Source organism: Protopterus annectens, chromosome 4.part1 (assembly GCF_019279795.1).
Source record: "Protopterus annectens isolate FY-2018-M chromosome 4.part1, PAN1.0, whole genome shotgun sequence".
NCBI classification, from domain to species: domain Eukaryota; kingdom Metazoa; phylum Chordata; order Ceratodontiformes; family Protopteridae; genus Protopterus; species Protopterus annectens.
Window position 1 is genome coordinate 898,538,277 of NC_056734.1, and position 23,614 is coordinate 898,561,890.

The following is a 23,614-nucleotide window of genomic DNA, read 5'->3' on the forward strand; positions in this document are numbered from 1 at the left end:
CTTTCTGAGTGACTTTGGGCTTGCTGAGGTATAGCTTTGACAGCAGGTGGTCTATGTGACCTTTTTGTTTGGAAGATTGCCTCAGGAGATGTTGGTCTATGTGTATATCTGTCATGTACTGTGTGAGGTGGGTGGTGTATGTGGTGTCAACAACTTGATGTGTACGTTATGAGAGTTTAGCCTCCAGTGTCATTGTGTAATTACATCTCTTGCATGCTGTGTCTAATTCTTACATGATTACTTGGCTGCCAGTAAACATGAGACAACTGCTACATTGTCTCAAGATGCCCATATCCACAGAGCTGGCTACAAAGAAGTTAGAAAACTGCATAACAATAATATGCAATGCTTTGATTTCTGAGCTACAAGGGGATAGTGTACTGAGGTTAGAAGACTACTGAGGCTGCTTTGTTGGTGCAGACTAATAAGGGTGCTTTATTGGCCAGATTAAGCTAAACAGTACTAAATTCTACTACCTTTATGGTTTGCACAATACTGAACTCTACTAAATCTGTAGGTAATGCACTTGAAGCCCAACTAGCTGTCTAAGATTGTTGGTGCGCAAGGCATTTGCACTATATTGCTGCTTTACAGTTACAGTTTTATGAATCGTTCTACAGAGAAAATTTGCTTTCTAGGTTTTGCTACTGCACAAGGAACTGCTAACATGCAAAATTCATAGCAGCACAGAAAACTAAATAATGAGCCCTCTGGCCAATAAAATGATTACATTGTCAGTCCTTTGGTGTATTTCCCAACTCAGATAGACCAGGCAAATGCCTCCTCCCAGAAGATGAATAAACCCTTGATGTAAAAACACAGTAGAAGAGACTCATAAATACAATGCTAACACAAACCACTCAAACAACCATAGCCAGATCTAGCAGTAGGTGAATTAGTCAGTCGTCTATGACCCACTGGCTTTGAAGGGCCCCTGCTGGCTGGGAGGGGCCCACTGGCCAGAGAAAAAATTACATGTCTTCTTTAAGGGCATTCTTCTTCTTTAAGAATGCCCTCTGCATTTGCACATCCATATGTACGTCAATGCAAACACCTGTTGCTTTCTTCCTCTGCATCTCTGCATGTGTCGATGCACACACCTGTTGATTTCTATGTTCCACATTCAGAACTTACATACACACTTTCTGATGACTGCAGCTGCCCTGGATGTGAAAATACTCTTGCATGGAAAAATGACATTCCATCCATTGGTAAGGTGTGCCCTGGACTTTCACAGACATTTCATTAATAGGTAAGGTAGGTGTGTGTGTGTGTGTGTGTGTGTGTGTGTGTGTGTGTGTGTGTGTGTGTGTGTGTGTGTGTGTGTGTGTGTGTGTGTGTGTGTGTGTGTGTGTGTGTGTATGTGTGTGAAATGCCCTACTTAGGGCTGGCAGGTTAATTTATTTGCTCAGGCTTAAACCCTGTACCTTAGTTACAGGAAACAAGAGCCTGAATCCTCTACACCAACTATTAAACTACTCAAAGGAATCGAGTTTTAATGCATTTTCAAGGAATTGAGAGTTTTAGTGCATTTTTAAGGAATAATAATCTTCAGTGCATTTTCAAGGAATTGTGAGCTTCAAGGGAAGAGAAGTTTATTGTTGTTCCTGTTAAGTTTGTTTTTAATCTGTTTTACTGTTTTTAAATACTTCAAAACTCATTGGTTATGTCCTTGCACTAACCCCGACTAGTGACCTCCCTCTTTCTTATGTGCCTTACCTTCAACTACTTCTTACTTTTTTCTACCACTCCATTTCAGGAAGGGTCAATTGTATAACTGCTGCTCAGTGTGTCTTAAACAAGAATGTAATGTTATGTATGTTTAACTTTGAAAATAATGTTATGTTTTGTAATGTGTTTTATAATAAGTACTATATGTGTTACATGTTGGTATTGCTTATGACTGTAATCTGCTTGAAACTAGCATTTACTAAATGTTCGATGTGTATTATTATCTTGGAGCTTTTCTCTCCAGGCCTCCGCTGAAAATGGACATGTATACAGTCAGACTATCCTGGTCAACAAATGTAAAATAAATAAATAATACATGTGCACTTGTTTTGTTTAGGAAACAGTCATCACTATTGTGGTATACAGTTTGAAAGCAGTGTCAGTAGCACAGCATGTAGCATACTCGCTTTTGATGCAGAAGGCTGTAGACTCTACTCCCACAGCATGTAGATGGATTGTTGATACTGTGTTGTACTTTAAGGAGGGATGGTATTGCTGCAGTTCTGAGTGTGTAGCTTTTCTTGAGATGCCTAGTAACTATGAGCCTGTTGGCAGTTTGCCATCCATTCACTATTGTAATATTAACAACTTAGCATTTTTTTTTTTTTTATGTAACATAGGCAATTTATTCTTCAAGGATAACAGGCGCTGAATTATTAGATGAAACACTGAAATATAAAGTTGTTTGCTAGTAACATCTTCATTACTTATGGAGCTCTTTAATGTGGAATTATTCAGCTGAATTTTAATTGCGCAGAGATTGCACATATTGACTGATATAGGTGGCTTGTAATGACAGAAGTGTGAATAGCTTTCTATGATTGAAATGTTCTGAAATGGGCAGTTTTGTCATTGGTTCATGGGATCGGTACTGATACCCCGAAGGAACTTTTTACCGAAGCACAAACAGCCGTGCATACTTCAACAAAAGTGCTTTTTACTGAAAAAGCAGTTTCGCAGAAGTATGCCTGCAGCTAGAGGGAGTCATGGGGGAATGATTGTTGCAGAGATCGTACTACGGTGCGGATAAGGGAATATTCCCCTTTCCTCACTGTAGAGCGGACTTGGAGTGAGAATATTAAAGTAGGGGAGGGGGTGAAGGGGGGCTTGCCCCCCTGCATATAAGTAGATTTATTGTTTTTTTTTTTTTTAAACGCACTTTAACGAAAGCAATTTTTTGGTGAAAGCGCTTTCATTAAAGTGTGTTTGGTGATTGTGGATTCAGACTATTGAACTTTCTTTCAATAATCCTAGATCCTAGTTGATATATTTTGTTTCATTGCTTACTGGAAAAATGTTCAAAACTACAAATTTAAAACACACTTTAACAAATAGTGCTGCATTATACAAGAAATATAATTTACTACTATCAGGAAGGTGAATCAAGAGCCTGAATCAAAGGTGAATCAAAGAACACATGGATTTATCCATGGTCCTAAAAATGTGCTGTTGCAAGGAGTCAACAGTTTGAATACAGCCCAAAGGCAAACTTGATCTGCCACTGGCCAGTTGCATATTCTTTGAATGTGGGTTTCAGTGCCATTTCAATGAATGTGAGTTTCAAGGGCAGAGAAATTTATTGCTAATGGTAATGGTTTTCATTGTGAGACAGTATAGTTTTGTTCAGCAAAAGTCTATCAGTGCTGGGGTGAAACAGCCAAGTAATGAGACACTAGAAGGGCTGCATGGTGGGGAGGGGGCAGTCTGGGATGGGCTTCTGTGTGTTTGCACGCACGCGTGTGTGTAGGGGGGGTAGTCCTGATCCATTACCCTGACTTGGGCCACAGTTGACCATGATCCAGCTCTGTAAACAACAAGCAGGGAATCCCTTGCTGATGGTAATTTCAAAACATTAACAGTGAGAGGGAATGCACACATAAAAGCAGGAAACAAAAGTGATCACTGAAAATAACTTGTGTGTGATTTAGCAAACAAAGTACTTAATTTTCCCTGGATGGCACACTTCTGGAATGCAGGCTAGGCCTACAAGCTTTGCTGAGCTCCAGGAAAATGAAAATGAGCCAGTAGGTAGTAAAAGTGGTTTACTCAAGAGCAATACTGATTTAATGGATGGTAACTCAGTGTCATGGGTCTATGGAAAACAATGGGTGGGGGGAAGAGTACATAAATAGCTTATATAACAATCAGTAGCAATGAAAGAGAAGAGGGAGGTAGTTTGGAAATCACATAATCATAAGGGGTGGAGGGCAGAAACACAGCCTTGTAAAACAACAGCGTAGAGGAATAAATCCAAGTGACCACCACAGCTGCTAGCATAAAATCTTTAATGGAAACAAATAAAAGTTATATAAGTGCTTTCACACAATGCGTGCTTTTTCAGATCCATAGAAACTAAAACACAGCAGTTGAATATATATATATCAAATCCCATTATACAATAAACTTAAACAACCAATGAGATTAAAACAATTAACTCATTGCTGTAGCCTTTTTTTCTTTAGTGCTGGATTTAAAAGCATGGTAGCATTAACACCTGGTGGCTTATAATCCACCTGTAGCCTAGCTATCCATTTCATCTCTGCGAGTTCTACTTTATTAGTTAAATCACCTCCCCTTATATCAGTAGAAATTAGTTGTTTTACTGTAAAGACAAATATATGACCTTCATTTATGGAAATATACTTGGCCAATGCATTAAACAAATTCCCCTTCCTGATGTCACATAAATGTTGTAAAATTCTCTCCTTCAACATCCTATTTGTCTTACCTACGTAGAACGAGGCACATGATTTACACTGTATCAGGTAAACTAAATGCTTAGTCCTACAATCCACATAGAAACAGTAATTTCTTCATACATCCACTAACAGGACATAGCTATTATTTTAATTTCTATGCGGATGAATGCATGAAACATCTTTTGAAATTGGATATTAATCCATTGCTGAGGCTGAATTTAACAGGTAATGAACAAACACAGGAACCCCTTGACTGGGACACTTTCAAATCTCTTTTAAAAGAATTTGAGAATGGTTTATTTAAACTTAAGAGACTGCAATGGCAATACCTCCATCTGGAGGCTTGTCTTCATTATAAAGTTGTTCCGAGGGGTTTAAAAATTTTACGTATGCCTACATACTATCCGACATTTCTGAAACAATGGCAAGCTTTAAATATGGACTTAAGCTTTAGTTACATTAAGATTATCATATATTTCTTTAGCCCTCAGGAGAGTGAACTGCCCATTAAAATGGAAGCTTTGCAAAAGGAGCTATATAAGAACTATAATGAAGCGTGTCATGTTTCTGAACTTGATAATGTTTTATTGAATGTATTGGCATATGATGATCATCTGCAGATGCAAAAGAGGAGGAAACTTGAGAGAGATTTCAGTGACTTTAAAAGAGGACATATTTTTGTATGGCCACGAGGGCAGTTTCGGAAAGATAACATCAGCCCTACCACTAATGTACCTTCTGCTACTATTTTAGGACAATGTACTACTGCAATGAATGAAACAGCGCATACTGTTGTTGTGAATGAGCCAGTGAGGTTGACAACCAATCAGCCCTCACAGGGAGGGGCCAGACCTAAGTTTTCTACCAATCATGCACTCTCTGAGAATGCGTTTCCTGATTTGCCAGTCCCTCTCAGACTTCCCCAATTGCAGAGAGAAGGGCATCTTTACAGCCATGGCCAGAAGAGGCAGTAAACGTCATTAGAAGAGGAGTTCCTGATAGATGAGATACAGCACAAGAAACATCATCTTTAGTTGTGAATTTATCTTCGTTGGTACTGACTGCACCGCAATTAAATCTCCTTACTAGGGGACTGAACTTTATACCAGCTTGCGCATCACAGGTCAGTGATGTTATAGTGGATATCAAATTATTTGCGAGAAATGTGGCTTTAAAGCTCTTATATCCAGTTAACAACAACAGTAAAGTCGGTTGCTTGAAGCGACCTAGTTTGTTTAACCCACAGCTGCATCTAGTGATTGATGTGTTTGTAAAAATATGTGAAAAAGAGATTTTTGATTCTAGATTCACAGACTGATAGTTTTTTTTAACTTGACTAAAGACAAACAATTGAAGCTACAACAATTGCATGATGAATCTACCATTGTTATATGCCCTGCTGACAAAGGCGGGGTGGTTGTTTTATTAGACTCCATTTATTATATTGATAATATGACAGAGATGCCGAATGATATTACTACATACACAGTTATTTCAAGGGTTGATGTTGATTGCATTATTAAATGTGTGCAGTTTTTTATATGATTTAATGTTGACTTCTCTTTTAACCAAAGATCTTTATGAGTTTATGTACGTGGATAAGCCTTTGATTTCCACTGTTCATGGTCTACCTAAGATACATAAATCTCTGTCAAACCCACCGTTACATCCTATAGTGTCAGGACATGGATGGGTAACTGAATTTATCTTGATTTTTATTGAAAGTCAACTTAAGGAACCATTAACCAAAGCATTAACTGTTGTTAGGGATACTGAACATTTGTTATGTACCTTAGGAGATTACACCAGGACTTTTGGTCCAGATATTTTATTGGTTACTCTTGATATTTGCATTTTATTTACCGTTATACCCAATGATTTCAGTGTTGAATCAGTGAAATGATTTTTAATGGAGAATACTCAGTATACTCCAGGACATATTCATTTAATAGGAGTATTGCTTGATTTAGTTTTAGCAAATAATATGTTTGTATTTAAAGAGATATTTTATATGCAGAAACTTGGTGTAGGCATGAGGACCCCTTGTGCAAACAGTTATGCCAATCTAGTGTTGGTGGAATGGGAGAACAAAGTGGTCCTCCCTGATCATATATTTAGTTCACATTTGCTATACTACAAGAGATTTGAGGACAGTGTATTTATTTTATGGCAAGGGACCAGTACTAATTTGAAACAGTTTGTAGCTTATATGAAGCAACAAAGTATGCATTTTAGATTTCCTTTGAAATATTTAAGCCAGCAAATAGAATTTTTGAATGTGAATCTAGTTATTTCCAATGGCACTGTTGGTAGGTCCTTGTTTAGGAAAGAATGTAGAAAAAATTATCTTCTGCATCGTTCTAGTATGCACCCTAAGTGTATCTTTAATAATATAACTAGAGGTCAATTTTTAAGGATGTCTAGGTGACACACTGACAATAAAGATTATATGCAAGCTTCTGCAAGACTGAAATGTGATGTCACTGAGAGAGGTTATAGATCTGATGAGATAAATAGGATTTCCCATGAGGTTAAGGATTTACTGGATGCAAGCAGTAAACCCTATTTTAACAGGTGTGCCAATTACTATAATTCAAGAACAATGTGTAGGCTTGATGGTAGTATTCCTTCCAATGAATAATATTTGCAGAATTCCTTTAACATATAGTAGTAACATCAGCAAGGTATGTGATACTATAAACAAAAATTGGTCCATCCCATTATCTGATGAGCAAATCAAAGCAATAGTGGGTTATACACCTAGATATACCTTGAATAATAATTTATCACTTAAAAGGCAATTATGCTATACTGTTAACAATGTGCCAAGGATGATTTCTACTAGAGAAGGTACTTATCCCTGTAGAAACTGTAAAGCCTGTCCAACAATTTCTAAGAGTAATGTCTTTATACATCCGCTAACAGGACATACCTATTCTTTTAATTTCTATGCGGATTGCAGGACTAAGCATTTAGTTTACCTGGGACAATGTAAATCATGTGCCTCTTTCTACATAGGTAAGACAAATAAGATGTTGAAGAAGAGAATTTTACAACATTTATGTGACATCAGGAAGGGGAATTTGTTTAACGCATTGGCCAAGCATATTTACATGAAGGAAGGTCATATATTTGCCTTTACAGTAATACCACTAATTTCTACTGATATAAGGGGAGGTGATTTAACTAATAAAGTAGAACTCACAGAGATGAAATGGATAGCTAGGCTACAGGTGGATTATAAGCCACCAGGTATTAATGCTACCATGCCTTTAAATCCAGCGTTAAAGAGAAAAGGCTACATCAATGAGTTAATTGGTTTGATCTCATTGGTTGTTTAAGTTTATTGTATAATGGGATTTGATATATATATTCAACTGCTGTGTTTTAATTTGTATGGATCTGAAGAAGCATGCATTATGTGAAAGCACTTATCCAACTTTTATTTGTTTCCATTAAAGATTTTATGCTAGCAGCTGAGGTGGTCACATGGATTTTTGGTTGCCATTATATTCATTGTTATTTTTATTGTAAAACAACAGCAGAAAGGTAGGAGGGTTGCAAAATTTTTCAAGGACAAGCAGGCCATCTGCTAAGGCTAACAATCAAATAAAGGCAATATTGGAGCTCTTTCAGAAACTTAGTGTTTTAGTGTGTTAGTGGGGGATGCGGCAGACACACAATGCAAGCAGGTAAATGATAAGCAGAATATAAAAGCACTGAATCACAAACTGGAGCAGAGACAATTTTCTCACTATTGACCTTCTACTACAGTTTAAGGCACCGGACTATGCAGAAATTTACCAGCCACACTGTTTATGGAAAAATACGGTGATTAATGATTCAGGCACACATCTGTTAGTAGGACTACATACAGTTTTGTCAGAACTGTGAATTAAACTACAAGACTTTGGCCCAGCAGGGTTTAAACTACAAACAGATAGCTTTTACAGGCAATTCTACTTGTGGAAATAAAACTGTAGAATAACTGAGGTCCCTGAGCAAACTACAAAATGCAATCAGATGGAACAGAGCAGAAAAGTACAAAGCAGTATCACCACACAGATCACTATAGGTGCAATTAAATATTTAAGCAGAACTGAAATAATTCAAGTACGTTTATTCTGTTTCCTTTTTTGAAAAGCTAGTTACTCACAGTTGTACGTCTCTTCAAGTTGGTCAATTTTAACACTTAGGACAACAAAATTACTTACTAAACCTGCTGGCTCCATCACATAGAATCCCTCTCAGCCAGCCAGCCCTATTTTGATTAGCAGCTCAGGTAGGTACACTTTGGGTTACAATACTGGCATATTTGCATCAGAATTGGTGGTACATTTACGTTAAACCCCTACCACACGATTTCGCTGCCAGATCGGCATGTCTCGCCTTTATTTTATACAAACGTGCATATTGAACAGAGCACATGCCCACCAGTATTATATGTTTGTATACTTTATGTGACCTGATAGTACTGTCTTTTTTGGTTTTGCAGCTACTTACTTTTCCGTTAAACCTCTACCATGCAGTTTCACTGCCAGATCAGTCAGTGTATCTCGCCTTTATTTTACACAGACGTGCATATTGAACGGAGTACATGCCCACCAGTATTATATTTAGGTATACTTTGTCTGACCTGATAGCAGTGTCCTTTTTTGGCTTTGCAGCTATTCACCTGCTTGTCAAGTGACCCACATTTAAAAAGCATCACTCACTTTTGTATGGTGTTTGCAACACAACTCTACCTGCCTTAATTGTACATACTCTTGTCTTTTGAATATGCAGACTACTGATGGAAGAATGTTGTATGCTGTCAAAAGAAATATATTCATTGCTATATCCCGATATATCTGTAAAACTCCAATGTAAAATACAAACATGAACATGCACTCATGACAACACGCTTTGAAAGGTATGTGAACAGTTAAGAAGAACAGAAAGGTTCTCGGCAGAGGTCTTTAATGCAGTAGTAGCACATGGAGTGCATGAATTACAGAAGTGTCGTCATAGAAGTGTAACTGCAGTGGCTATTTTTTTTCCTGACAAAAAAAAAAAAAACCTTAGAGCAACCATCTTGACATTTCATCACCCCAAATGAGGTCAGACGGTAAATGATATATACAAACAGAAAATGACAAAGTCAAGAGAAACAACACAGCATCCGTATGTCAATACTGAATGACCTAGGCACACATTACTAATTCACACATGATGGTAGCCAGTGCATTTGTAAACACTGCATAAAAAGGGTCTGCACAGCTCGCTGAGGAATAAGGCGAGACACGCCGATCTGGCAGCGAAACTACGTGGTAGGGGTTTAACAGAAAAATACCAAAGTGGCTTGTACTTCATAGCTACCCATCTGTCAGATTTGTTTTCTTTGTCATAAGGCAGCCATAAATAAATACATTACTTTCCTTTCCTTTCCTTTCAGTGCAGCTGTTGTTTGCCAATTTTAATTTGAATTACTTATGTGAATTTTGTTAAATGGACTGCAATTTTACTTTTGTTTGGTAATCACTTCTCTTCACATAACCCCACATTTTCAGAATGTTCCGGAGACTACTATCAAACTACACTGCTTCTGTAACATTCTACAACTTTGCAAAAACACTGTCAAGGTCTAACATTCTCATTTTATTGCCTAACATTTGCTAACACTTTTGTCTGGGCCCTTAATATCTGCACACATGTACATGCTAGTTATCACTCAGGACTTAATACTGATGTAAAATAATGCATTTAAGGTTGCTGATGTTGTTGTTCTTCTTCTTATTATTATTATTATTATCATCACTTGCTTTTAAAAGCTGTAACAATAGCCACCCTACACTTGCAAAATTAATTCTTGGTTATATAACTGATCAAAAATATTGTTATGATGAAGGGTCAAATCATAATACTCCATATGTCACAGCTGATATCAGAATAGGTCAGTAGTGACAGCATTGTCCTCTTTTTATTTATTATGTCTAATTAAAAATGTCCAAAAATTGTCTTATAACCTTTGCTGCTGCTACGTCTAAGTCCCCGTGCAGCTAATAATCTCCCTGCTCAGGATGTGCCCACTTGTACTGTGACACTGACGGCAAGTTAGACGTTTGGATCTTGTTTGCATAAAGGTTCATCTGAGTTCTAGCAGTTAATTTGTCATTCAGATACAATGATTTAATCTAACGTTCCATCTTAAGTAAGATTTAAATTCAGTGGTTTAAGACCATAAAAATGTTCTTGAGTAAAAGATTTGTGTTTTTTCCCCTTCAAATGCACACAATCTCTATACTTCTCTTAACTTACTTATATTTAGCTAATTGTTTCTGTCTAGGATAAGCTTACAAAACTCATAATATATTATAATTAGCTACATGACCCTCTCGTTTTTTTAGTGGTAAGTTAGAGCTGATGCCCTTGACAAGCAGTTTACTTGCTTGACTGCCTTTAGTGTATTCACTGGAAGAATTTGCTTTTGTATCTTTGCTGTCAAGGTAACTGAAATCACTGAACTTTCTTTCCTGGGAAGTAAGTCAGGACATTTTGTTCTCAACATCATAGATAATACAGTCCTGAAGTACCTTTACATATGCATTGTTTTAAAGATTGTCTTTATTTTACTTCTACTTACTCAGTTTAAATAGCCAAAGTAATTTAACTTGCTGAAGATGAAAGCAAGAAGAAATTAAAAAATTCTAATTATTTTTGATAATCACTTTCATATCTGTGGAGGCATTTCTGATAATATCTTCAGTGCAACTTTTGAGTAATGTAAGTTTATAGGACAAGGATTCACATTCCAATAGATTATAATTATCCTGACCTGTCTCATGCAGGATACATAAACACATGATGAAAACACCATTAATGACAACTTTCTATACAATATATATTTTAATTCCCTGTTCTTTGTGCTTGAAAAACTAATTATGCATAGAACTATTGCACAATCTGTGTGTTTCAGTCCCTATCAAAACTATTATACATAATGAAATTTAAGCATTTTATAACTGATTCAGTCATACAGAACAACATTCTTTAAATAATTCAACATTAGCAGAAAGAAATTGCTGTAGCAAACATTTTCCAAAATAAGTCATTGCAATCAATGTAATAATAAATGCAGCATATTAATGTGATAGAAGGCCTGCTTAAATTCCTGTCATATCTTAGCAGTCGAATCTGGATATACCAGATGTCCCCATTGTCATATATTTCTCTGCATGCATATCTATGTGTAATGGTAGATGGTAATCTACCCAGGCCTTACAGAGTTCTCCATTTAGGGCTGGGAAGAAATGGGCCACTGGCATATAACTTACTTCTGAGTTTATTTTTATTGGTTTATTTATGGGTTAAATGTGTACTTCTGAGTTCATTTTATTGGTTTGTTTATGGGTTAGATTTAAAAATCCAATATGTACAAGGGTCACTGTGTAACTTGCTCAGAGTCGGCAAATGGATGCTGAGGGAATCAAACCCAGGACTAAAAAATGTGACGTACTAGCAGATAGCAGCCTTAACTCACTGTAGTAAAGTGCTACTGTCAGTAAGATCAAAATTCTTTTTGGTGGAAATTCATCTTTAGTGCCTCAAGATAAAAAGAATGTTTTCATTTTTCTGAATAGCTAAAGTTTGCTATCTGAACTACAGCGTCAAAGGGCTGTTATGCATTTAAATGAGAAGATAAATGCAGTGCACAGTCCACAAGTCAAATTATATACACATTAAGAAGAAAAAAATACTTATACCATATTCACTTTACGCATAATATGATCAGTTATTATCATACCTCTCAACCATCCAGATTTTCACACAATGTCCTGATTTTTGCCTTATACTTTTGGTCTGTTCCTTATAAGATCTGTGATTTTCTGGCAAACCACTGGTATCACCTGAGGATTGAAGTCGCTAAATAATGATACACATTTGTGTTTCAGACTTCATATTCTTCAGAAAAATGCATGCTAAGACAAATGCAGTTATTCTAGCAAAAAATACTTACACCATATTCACTTTACGCATAATATGATCAGTTATTATCATACCTCTCAACCATCCAGATTTTCACACAATGTCCTGATTTTTGCCTTATAATTTTGGTCTGTTCCTTATAAGATCTGTGATTTTCTGGCAAACCACTGGTATCACCTGAGGATTGAAGTCGCTAAATAATAATACACGTTTGTGTTTCAGACTTCATATTCTTCAGAAAAATGCATGCTATGACAAATGCAGTTATTCTAGCAACTTTTTAAGTTTATAAGAGCAGTATTTAAAATCTGTCCCTATTTTTGGGCCTTTGCCCCCCCCCCCCCATTACGTCAGGCTTTGTCCAGATTTTTTTGCACTAAGAGGCTGAGAGGTATGGTTATCACTTGCAAGAAAATGTCCATTTATTGAGGATGTTCCATAAACAGTAGCTGAGAAAATGAAGGTTGTGGTACCAAGCCAAGTCTGCCTTTACCACATTTATGAATATGTTTTATATCAGTGTCATTCAGCTGGCACATGAACAAGTAACATTATGGTACTATATCAAACATGCACGTACATTCACAAGCATGCACTCCATGCGTGCAGCATACAAGCGCACACACACGCTGCACATGCGATACTTTTTCAAGTCTAGGTTGTTAGACAATTTCTGCAGACAAAACTAAAGAAGGAACTACAGATAACTAACATACAGAAATGCTATTTTATATTTTATATATCTCAGACAATACTTCTGCAGCTGATGTCATATGTTATAACTATCTTATTTTGAGTGTCATTTCAATAGGCTTGAATGAGGAAGATTTGTCTTGATTAATGGAAAATAATGTATATTACAACTATATAGTTACTTCTCATTTTTATTAGCTGATAATGACACATTAAAGATGTGGACTTTCATTATTCTAGAAATAAATTAAAACAAAAACTGCTTGCTTGTCATTTTTATCAAAAATCTGACTGCAAGTGCTTTTACAATGGACAAATAACCTGACTTCCTTCTCACCTGCATCACTCTCCAACTTTGACCCTCTCTTTTCAACTGCTACTTCCCGCTCATATTTACTACTAAAAATTAATTCACATTTTTCTTCTCTATTAATAGCATTTCCATATTGTATCATTTGCTAATGGGATTAACTATCTACTTTCTACGATTACCCATTTGTTATGTTTTATTATAATTTTTTTTTTGTAATTTCTTTGTCCTGACTGTGCCTGCAAATGGTCCTTAGTGATCAGTGTACTACCCAAGTAAACAAAGTAAATGCAAAGGGTCTATATTATATCAGCGAACACTTAACTTAGCAAGCGCTGCATAATCGACCCAAATATGTCAAAAGACCAAAAGGCCGAACACATGGAACAGTGATTTTTTTCCCAGGAAAAAAAAATCACTGCTCCATAGAAAAAACAACCACAAAATAAACTGGGGGGCTTCACCCCCCACACTTAAATATACTAACTCCAAGATCGCACCAGAGTGGAGGAAATGGCAAAGTCCAAGAAACAGGAGGAACAGACCAAAAATATGATACAACAATCTGGGTATTCGGGGAAAAATCTAGTGAGACGAGAGGTATGACTTAAGTGACAAACTCTTGTAATTCGATTTCCTAAAGGGATGATGCATGGCTAAAGAGGCTGATTTAGCTAACACAAGAGATGTTCCAAAGTGTAATGCATAAATCTTAATTTAACAGTACATCATATCTTGTGATTTGAGAAATACAGATTTTACAAACAGCTGCTGTGGTTTGGCCATGAAGTTGAAGCAGTCTGTTGCAGCTAAAAGTTTTCTACCCACAAGATTATTTATTGTCATTACACAACTTTTCCCTTTTGCATTATTTTGCATTAGATTGTGTTATTTTTTTCCTATTAAGATATATATATATATATATATATATATATATATATATAGATATCTTTATTATCCCCCTTTTTGATGTGTTATTCCATTTTAAAGAAAGAGCCCACAGTTGTGTTATATGCAAATATGTTAAATATTTTATAATACGATGAATTTCATTGTTTATTTTCTTTCATTATTTTATTTTTTGAACTTGTATGTATTAATGGGTGATAATGTATGTGCATACCCCACAGACTGCTTCATGTAGATGCGGGCGTAACTTTTATTTTTCTCAATGTAGTACAATTATAAGGTGGCCCTAGCTACTGCACAGTGGGTGGGGTACTCATGTACAGAAATGCCAATTAATGTGCTGTACTGTGTTTTTGTCCTTACTTCTATCAATTTTCCACTTATTGACTATCAGCTTGTCATTTTAATGCAAATTCTGCTGCATCTGTTTGTTGTATGACACATTTATTTAAAAGTTTTTTAAGAAGTTGGCTTTTCCATTAAAATGTACTTTGATAAATACATTTAATTTAGTTTTTATAATGGTGTTTTTTTAACATAAGAATATTTTCCCCTCTATAAAAATGCCACTATTTGTAGGGATGTTTTTATTTGCAACACTGAGACTGATCTGAGTGTTCTGTGAAGTATTTTGGATGGACTTTGTACACAAAATACTTTGCAGATATCAACATTTGCACAGTACTAAGAATAACAGTGATATGCTGTTTTTTTCATATTTTTGATATTTTTTTTATTTAGGTTGTTATATTGTTTGTGCAGGATGGATGCATCTTCCTAGAAATTTCTTTAAATGTGATTCTTTCTGTTGATTTTAAAGTAGATAGTATTTAATCTATGTTAAATATTTTATATTGCTATACAGCTTGTCTGTTCTTATTAAAATCATAAAAAACATGATGGCAGTTGGATGCAACACAGACTTTTTATATGGCTCGCCCTTCAACCATTTTTAGGTATACACAGTTGTAAAAAAAATCAGATTTGGTATCAAAGATATGATTATGACAATCTGCAAATAAAATGTGTATAAACAGCTTAGCAGTGCAAAAGGGGATTATAAAGTGTGGAACATTGTAAAACATGACAAATATAATATAAAACTACGGGAAAGGGGGACTCTCCCTAGGATAAAACATGACACATACAATGTACAACTACAGGAAAGGGAGTCTCTCCCTAGGATAAAACATGACACATACAATGTAAAACTACGGGAAAGGGGGACTCTCCCTAGGATAAAACATGACAAATATAATATAAAACTACGGGAAAGGGAGACTCTCCCTAGGATAAAACATGACACATACAATGTAAAACTACGGGAAAGGGGGACTCTCCCTAGGATAAAACATGACACATACAATGTAAAACTACGGGAAAGGGGGACTCTCCCTAGGATACAACATGACACATACAATGTAAAACTACAGGAAAGGGGGACTCTCCCTAGGATAAAACATGACACATACAATGTAAAACTACAGGAAAGGGGGACTCTCCCTAGGATACAACATGACACATACAGTGTAAAACTAGGGAAAGGGACACTCTCCCTAAGATACAACATGACACATACAGTGTAAAACTAGGGAAAGGGACACTCTCCCTAGGATAAAACATGACACATACAATGTAAAACTATGGGAAAGGAAGACTCTCCCTAGGATAAAACATGACACATACAATGTAAAACTACGGGAAAGGAAGACTCTCCCTAGGATACAACATGACACATACAATGTAAAACTACGGGAAAGGGACACTCTCCCTAAGATACAACATGACACATACAGTGTAAATCTAGGGAAAGGGACACTCTCCCTAGGATAAAACATGACACATACAATGTAAAACTACGGGAAAGGAAGACTCTCCCTAGGATACAACATGACACATACAATGTAAAACTACAGGAAAGGGGGACTCTCCCTAGGATAAAACATGACACATACAATGTAAAACTACAGGAAAGGGACACTCTCCCTAAGATACAACATGACACATACAGTGTAAAACTAGGGAAAGGGACACTCTCCCTAGGATAAAACATGACACATACAATGTAAAACTATGGGAAAAGAAGACTCTCCCTAGGATACAACATGACACATACAATGTAAAACTATGGGAAAGGAAGACTCTCCCTAAGATACAACATGACACATACAATGTAAATCTACGGGGAAAGGGACACTCTCCCTAAGATACAACATGACACATACAATGTAAAACTACGGGAAAAGGGACACTCTCCCTAGGATAAAACATGACACATACAGTGTAAAACTAGGGAAAGGGACACTCTCCCTAGGATAAAACATGACACATACAATGTAAAACTACGAGAAAGGGACACTCTCCCTAGGATAAAACATGACACATACAATGTAAAACTATGGGAAAAGAAGACTCTCCCTAGGATACAACATGACACATACAGTGTAAAACTAGGGAAAGGGACACTCTCCCTAGGATACAACATGACACATACAATGTAAAACTACGGGGAAAGGGACACTCTCCCTAGGATGGAAGGTATGAAACATGTGACACTCAAGACTTTTCAGACAGGGCATGTTTCCTAGTTATATATCATGGAAGAAAAATGAAGAAGTACAAGCTCTCCTCCGTCCTGCTAATTTCAGCAGAACTGTTAATTAGAAACACTTCAGGCTACCTGCCAGACAGCACATCTTTACAGTTTGCAGCAGCCAGGTGAAACAGTAAACCAAATATTATATTTGGATACAGGCTAATAAAGCGAGTTTAAAATTATGTCTACTCAACACTCCAGAAGGAAGACACATACATCTATTTAGCTGCTGTAATGAATACTGTGTGTAAGGAATACATACTACTATGTCTGTTCTTGGTCCAAATAAATTTATATCTCAGGAAAACAACACATTTCACTTGAAAAATCTTACATACTTGAGTGATCTTGAACAAGCCAAGGCATTAAGCTTGATGCTAGGAAGACATCTGCAATAAAATAATTAGAGTATCGCAAAAGCACAGATGGTATGAAAAAGTTACGTGGAATAATTACATGCATATTTATCTCTGACATCACTGTTAAAGCAATCATAATCAATCAAGGAATAAACATACACATGCATACACACCAGAGATATAACTAGGATGGGGCAAAGGTGGCAGCTGCCCCAGGTGCACATTGTTAGGGGGAGGATGTCACGGCTTCATAAATGAATGTTGATGTTGCATTTGCAGTCATAGCTCTAGCTATGAAGGACTCGGTGTGCAGTGATTTAACTGTATCAAGCTGCTTCTGACAGCTGCAACAAGAAGCTTGCTACAGTTACAGAAGCACAGGAGTTTTTTTTTCTTAAACTTTAAGAAGTCCTTTTTGTTTTCGTCCTCAACTTTCAGTTGCTAGTTTGCAGAACATCACAGGCTGCCAGATGACCCAGCTATGGTACTTATACATATTTATATGTACTTACATATATATATGCGCATACATATATATATATATATATATATATATATATATATATATATATATGGACAAACTGCTTTTAAAAGTGATTTGGGACAAGGATTGTAAATCTGTGGGGGAGGTGGCAGAGCAGATGATGCTCTGTAACAAAGAACAGGAAAGAATGAGACTAATGAGGATAATGCAGTCAGATAAAAAAAGGTTGACTGCCTATCAGATGTGTAGCTAGGGTGGGGTGACACACAAAGTGTCAGGGACCATGAGCAGTAGATCTGTTTTTTTTTTTTTTAATGCAATGCTCCTAGTCATTATGTAAACCTATGAAGGCAAAGAGCAGAGAAGGAGAGGTTTAGGACCTGGTGTTCTCTCCTAAGCAGAAGTGCTATGATAGAGACAGGACCTTTACATTTAATTGTACACAGTTTTATTCCTTAATTAGTAGTCGCTTGTGATTGGTTTTAATTTGTCATGTGGTTTGTTTCATGACTATTTGAATTGTGAATGTGGGTATTTTTTTTGATTCTGATGAAGTCTGACATTATAGTCAACGAAAGCACTTAATATTATCAATAAAATGTTATGGTACTCAGTACTAGTTGTTGTGCCACTTTCCATTACTTTTGTTTTTTAGTTTCATTGTGAGTCTTGGTTTGTAACCTTTTTTTGCTTTTCCGATCAAAGAAGGAGAGAGTGAGGATCTGGCTTCGAACACCAGAATTAATGAGAGTACTTTTCTTTTTTTACTTATTATCCGCAAGCGCATATTTGCAGCCAGGTGCACTCACACTACTTATGCAAGTGCATGTTTCTTCTACTAAACAGCTCTTAGAAAAGGAATGGCTGATAAGAAAGAAAAAAAATACGTCTGTACCTCTCTAAAGCAGGACAGATGAGTTGGTAAGATAACGAGAACCTGTATATGTATGCTCACATTATGACAGAAAGGACAAGATACAAGGATGGGTGGTGTAATAAGAATAAAGGAAGAAAGGCCATTTTAAACTTTTTCCTTTCAAATAATGGTGGCCAACACAGAATTCATCAAGGAAGACAGTCACAAAATAACATTCAAAAGTAGTCTTCATGAAACTCAAGTAGACTTTCTCTGAATAAGGAAAGGGTACTGGGGTAAAATAAGAGATGGCAAACTTATCCTCATTGAAATGGTTGGCCCCAGCTTAAGACACCAGAGAAGATGTACAAAAAGCACTAAGGGAAAATGAAGTCAGAGAAAGCAGCACCTCAGATGAGGTCACAGCAGATACGATAAAGATATTGCAGTTATGCCCAAATGGTCCTTCCAGGTTTTGAAGAAAGTGTTTTATAAGGTCCCAAGAAAGATGATTTGGACAGTCTTGTGATGGTTTGAAATCTCATAAAGAATGGTAGAATTAGTGCAGGCTACGTACAAGGATACAGTGGCACAAGTACGAACAGTTACATTCACTACAGAAGTTGGCCTGAATCACAATTCAGCTCTGCTCCAATTCTTGTTCATGCTGGTGATGCAGAACATTAGCCAATAGGCCAAAGGAGACAGATGAAGAAATCTGCTGTATGTAGATGATATCATACAGCATACAGAAGATTTGTTTTATGCTGTATACAGATTATGTCATACAACATACAGACGCCTAACAGGAACTTCAGTACATGAGAGGAATATAGAATGCAAAACAGCAGGCACATGGGATGAAACTGAGTACAGACAAGATAGCAGTCATGGCAGCAAATGGGGGAATCAAAAGAATTTTAAAACTGGGATAGAAGGGAAAATAGCGGAAAAGGTCAACAGCTTCAGATGTTTGGGAGGCATGGTTGAGGAGGAGAGGGGAAGTCTGAATAAGGAGGTCAAAGCTAGAATCAGAGGTTTTGGTGCCAAATGGCACAAAGTATCAGGTAGTGTGTGGAATAACAAAGAAGCTGAAAAGTAAAGTGTACAAGAACAGTAGTGCAACCAATGCTCTGTATAACGCAAAAACTTGATTAGTGAAGTCCATAACAGCCAAGAAAGCTTAAAGTGACTGAGATAACATGCCTGATATAGGCTGTATGATGCTTACTGTGGGAAAGACAAAGAAAGGAGGATATCAGAAGCCAGAGTAAAACAAATTGCAGCCAAAGTCATGGAGTACAAATTATGGTGGTTCATTCACATGTGCAGGAAAGCAAAAGACAATTTAGTAAAGAAGACTTGGGAGAGATAGTAAAAAGGCAACAGCAGCTGAGGAGATCTATTCAAGAAATGAAAGGATTGTTTGAGAGAAGACCTACTACAGTCAGCTATGGCTATTAACTGAAAGATGTGGCAAAATCTGAGAGAGAGAGAGAGAGAGAGAGAGATAAGTTATAAATATGCGTGTGTATGTAGATATGCACATATAAGTATATATAAATGGATTCACTTTATAAGCTTACAATCCTGAAATATCGAATTTCAGAATCTCAAGTCCATAAAGTGGAAAGCCGAAAACCACAAAAGACCAGAAGTGCGAATTTCAAAATATCGCACGTCGGAGATGTTGAATTAGCAGTTCTGGTGTTGCGCTGTGTTCATGGATTCAGGTAAGTGTTTTTGTTTAAGGGTTTTGGACAGGGGCTGTGGTGTGTGTTAGTGTGTTTTGTTACAGTGATGTGTGTGTGTGCAAGGGGAATGTTGCTTGTGTGGTGGTGTTTCATGTGTGTGAATGTAGTGCGTCCTTGGAGTTAGTATATTAAGGTAGGGGGTGGGGGTGTGTGCAGGGGGGCTTGCCCCCCTGCATATAGTAGGTGTGTGTGTGTTTGTTTAGTTGTGTGGGTGTGTGGTGTATTGCTCTTTTGAAAGTGTCAGAAGGTATGTGTTGTGTAGTATGTGCTGTGTGTTTTTGCGGTTTTGTGGTTTCACGGTTTTGGGTTTTGTGGTTGTCTGGTTTCGTTTATATGGATTTTTGACTTCATGGTCTCAAGATACTGAAATTCGATATTTCAGTATTTTGAGATTATGAAGTGAATCCATATAAACATATATATCTACATACATACATAAAGAGAGAGAGAGAGAAAGAGAGAGATACACAGAAAGAGACAGTAAGAGTGAGAGATTCTAAGAGGCCATACTCCACAATAATGTGACCTCAGACTTCATAGACATCATTATATACACACTCCCACATTTGACTGACACTGTCAGTTATTCTGAGGATAACCCTTATGGTTCTCAGAATTTTAAATGGCACCCTTACTTGAAAGGCTATTACTCACTCCAAAAAGATATCACTTGTAATAGAACCCATAGCAATCATTGCTGCTGTCATTTAATAGATGACATTCTTGAAAGGATTCAGCTTGTATGTCTTTGATTTTGATTGTGCAAATTATTTCAACTCCCTCACCATTCAAGACCAAATGGTCTAGTGTGCAAAGACATTGTAAAAGCTTAGAAATGGTGCTACACTTCAATGACAGAAATCATTTGTAGTGAATGGAGCATGCTGATTATATTTTGATATCCACAAAAATACAAATCAGTTAAGAGTTTCTATAGCCAAGACGCAATGTTAACCCACTCCCAGCTTCAGTTGTTAAGATCGGGTTTCATGCTAGGTAGATAAATCTGCAAGTACTGACCAGCAAATGTCAGCTGCAGAACTGAAAACAAATAGTTTCTGCCTGCTGTCTGTGCTCGTAATGTGTCCCTAACTTTGCATAACATAAAAGAGTATGTTATTGCTATTCTGACAGTGGTTACTAAGTGCTTTATAACTTTGAAAGTCAGCAAAACACTTTGTATTTTTTTCTTTAACTAGTAGTACAACCAGCAAATAAAGCTCCATGCAGTACAAAAAATTACGATCATAACCTTTTATTATGTGTTCTTAACATGGATGACAAGATTCACCTCTCAAATTTCTTGGAAGCCATGTCTCGAACACATAATAAGAGGGTTATGATTGGTGACCTCCTCATACCTCTCTATATTATGAAGGAGATTGCCAGTGCAGAATGCATTTCCTCTTTGCACAAACAATCATGAGAAACATCTGGAAAAATTAACCAATACATAAAAAGTATGTAAAAAATCATACACAAAGATAAAAGCTAAACATTTTCATGGTTAAGAAAGGAAAGTCATTCTAGAATTAAAGTTTGTATGCTACGTGTATGCTAAGAAGAAGGTGGTTGTAGAAATGCATTGTAACATCAGTGATTTACTTCCTGCAGAAAAAAAGAGCAAGGATAAAAACTGGTGGATAAGATGTGATCCTAAGACTAAGTTTACCTTTATGACTGAAACTTATGCTAATAAATTCATTAAGACATAATAGGAGAAAAAAAATAGGAAACAAGAGTCAAAGCAAGATATGTAGTTGGAAAAAATACAGAGCTCTTAAGGATATCAGATATATTGTTAGAGATGTGAGCACATCTTTCAAACTCTCACATGCAACACAGAATTCTGAAATGCATAAGAACTGACAAAACATATACTTTTTAATATCAAATGATCCATTGAAAACTGCTAGGTGATCATAGATGTTATCAGTTTGTATGTTAATATATCTTCTCACTGGGATATTGAAGCTCTGTGTAATTTTTTTGGATATTCCCCATTTATCAGTTTTGTTATTAAAATGGTCCATTTTTGTTTCACATTTATTGTATTTGATGGAGAATTCCATTGATAACTTAGACGTACAGTTATGGTGGAGTCCCTTCACTTTAGCCTGTGTCAAAATTTCTGAAGATATGCCCTACACTCTAGCCTATTCGGTGGCTAAAACAGAGAATATACGGACTCAGATAACTGCTACAAAACACAGGTTAACAGCTATTTTATATATACTGAAAATCTTTTTCTGGTGTGTAAGGGAGATAGCAAAGAATATGATAGCACTTTTTGCCAGTTTTCTAGAAAATAGGTTTGAACTTCAATTTACTAATCATCTGAAAAAAATATTAAGATTTGGTTTTGGAGCCAGAATTGAGTGGTATTGAGACCAGAGCTTCCATTACAAAATTAGATATGAAAGAAAGAACAAATCAAAGTTCTTGTATTTTACCACCTTCCCTCCCTCTTGAACTGTATTTTTCTTTTCCACTTGTAGAGCTTTTGTGTGCAAAGTAGACCTACAGCAGGTAAGAAGACAAACACACAGCCTTCTTATCTTCAAAAAAGCTATCACAAATTGGTCTCAAGATTTATTGGGACATTGTGAAAAAGCCTATGATGAGTTTTTCTGCATGGATTCTTTAAACAACTTGATGCCCATTTCGCAGAAATGTAACATAGAGAATAAAGCAGTATATATTGATAGGATTTCTCCATAATACAGGTGATTGTTTGCTTTAAATATTTCATATCTGTCTCTTTCTTGCTAGTGTATAAGGGAGACTCCAGAGAGGTTCACAGATATTTTAGTTGATCTTTTAACAAATAGGACTGAATTTCAGTATGTATATATATATATATATATATATATATATATATATATATATATATATATATGGATTCACTTTATAACCTCGAAATGCTGAAATATCGAATTTCAGTATCTCGAGACTATAAAACCGAATCCACAAAACACTGACAAACAAAAACCGCGAAACCACATAACCGAAAACATCACACACACTACACTAAACATACAACACAACACCCACATCACAACACAAACAAAATAAAACACGCATACACAACTCACACACGCATAAGCAGGGGGGCAAGCCACCCTGCACCCCCCATGTGGGGGGCAGCGCCCCCCACACCCCCCTACTTATATATACTAACTCCGAGATCGCACAAACACAACACAAAAGCTCACTCACACACGCACATTCTCCATCCCTCACACACACTCTAACTCC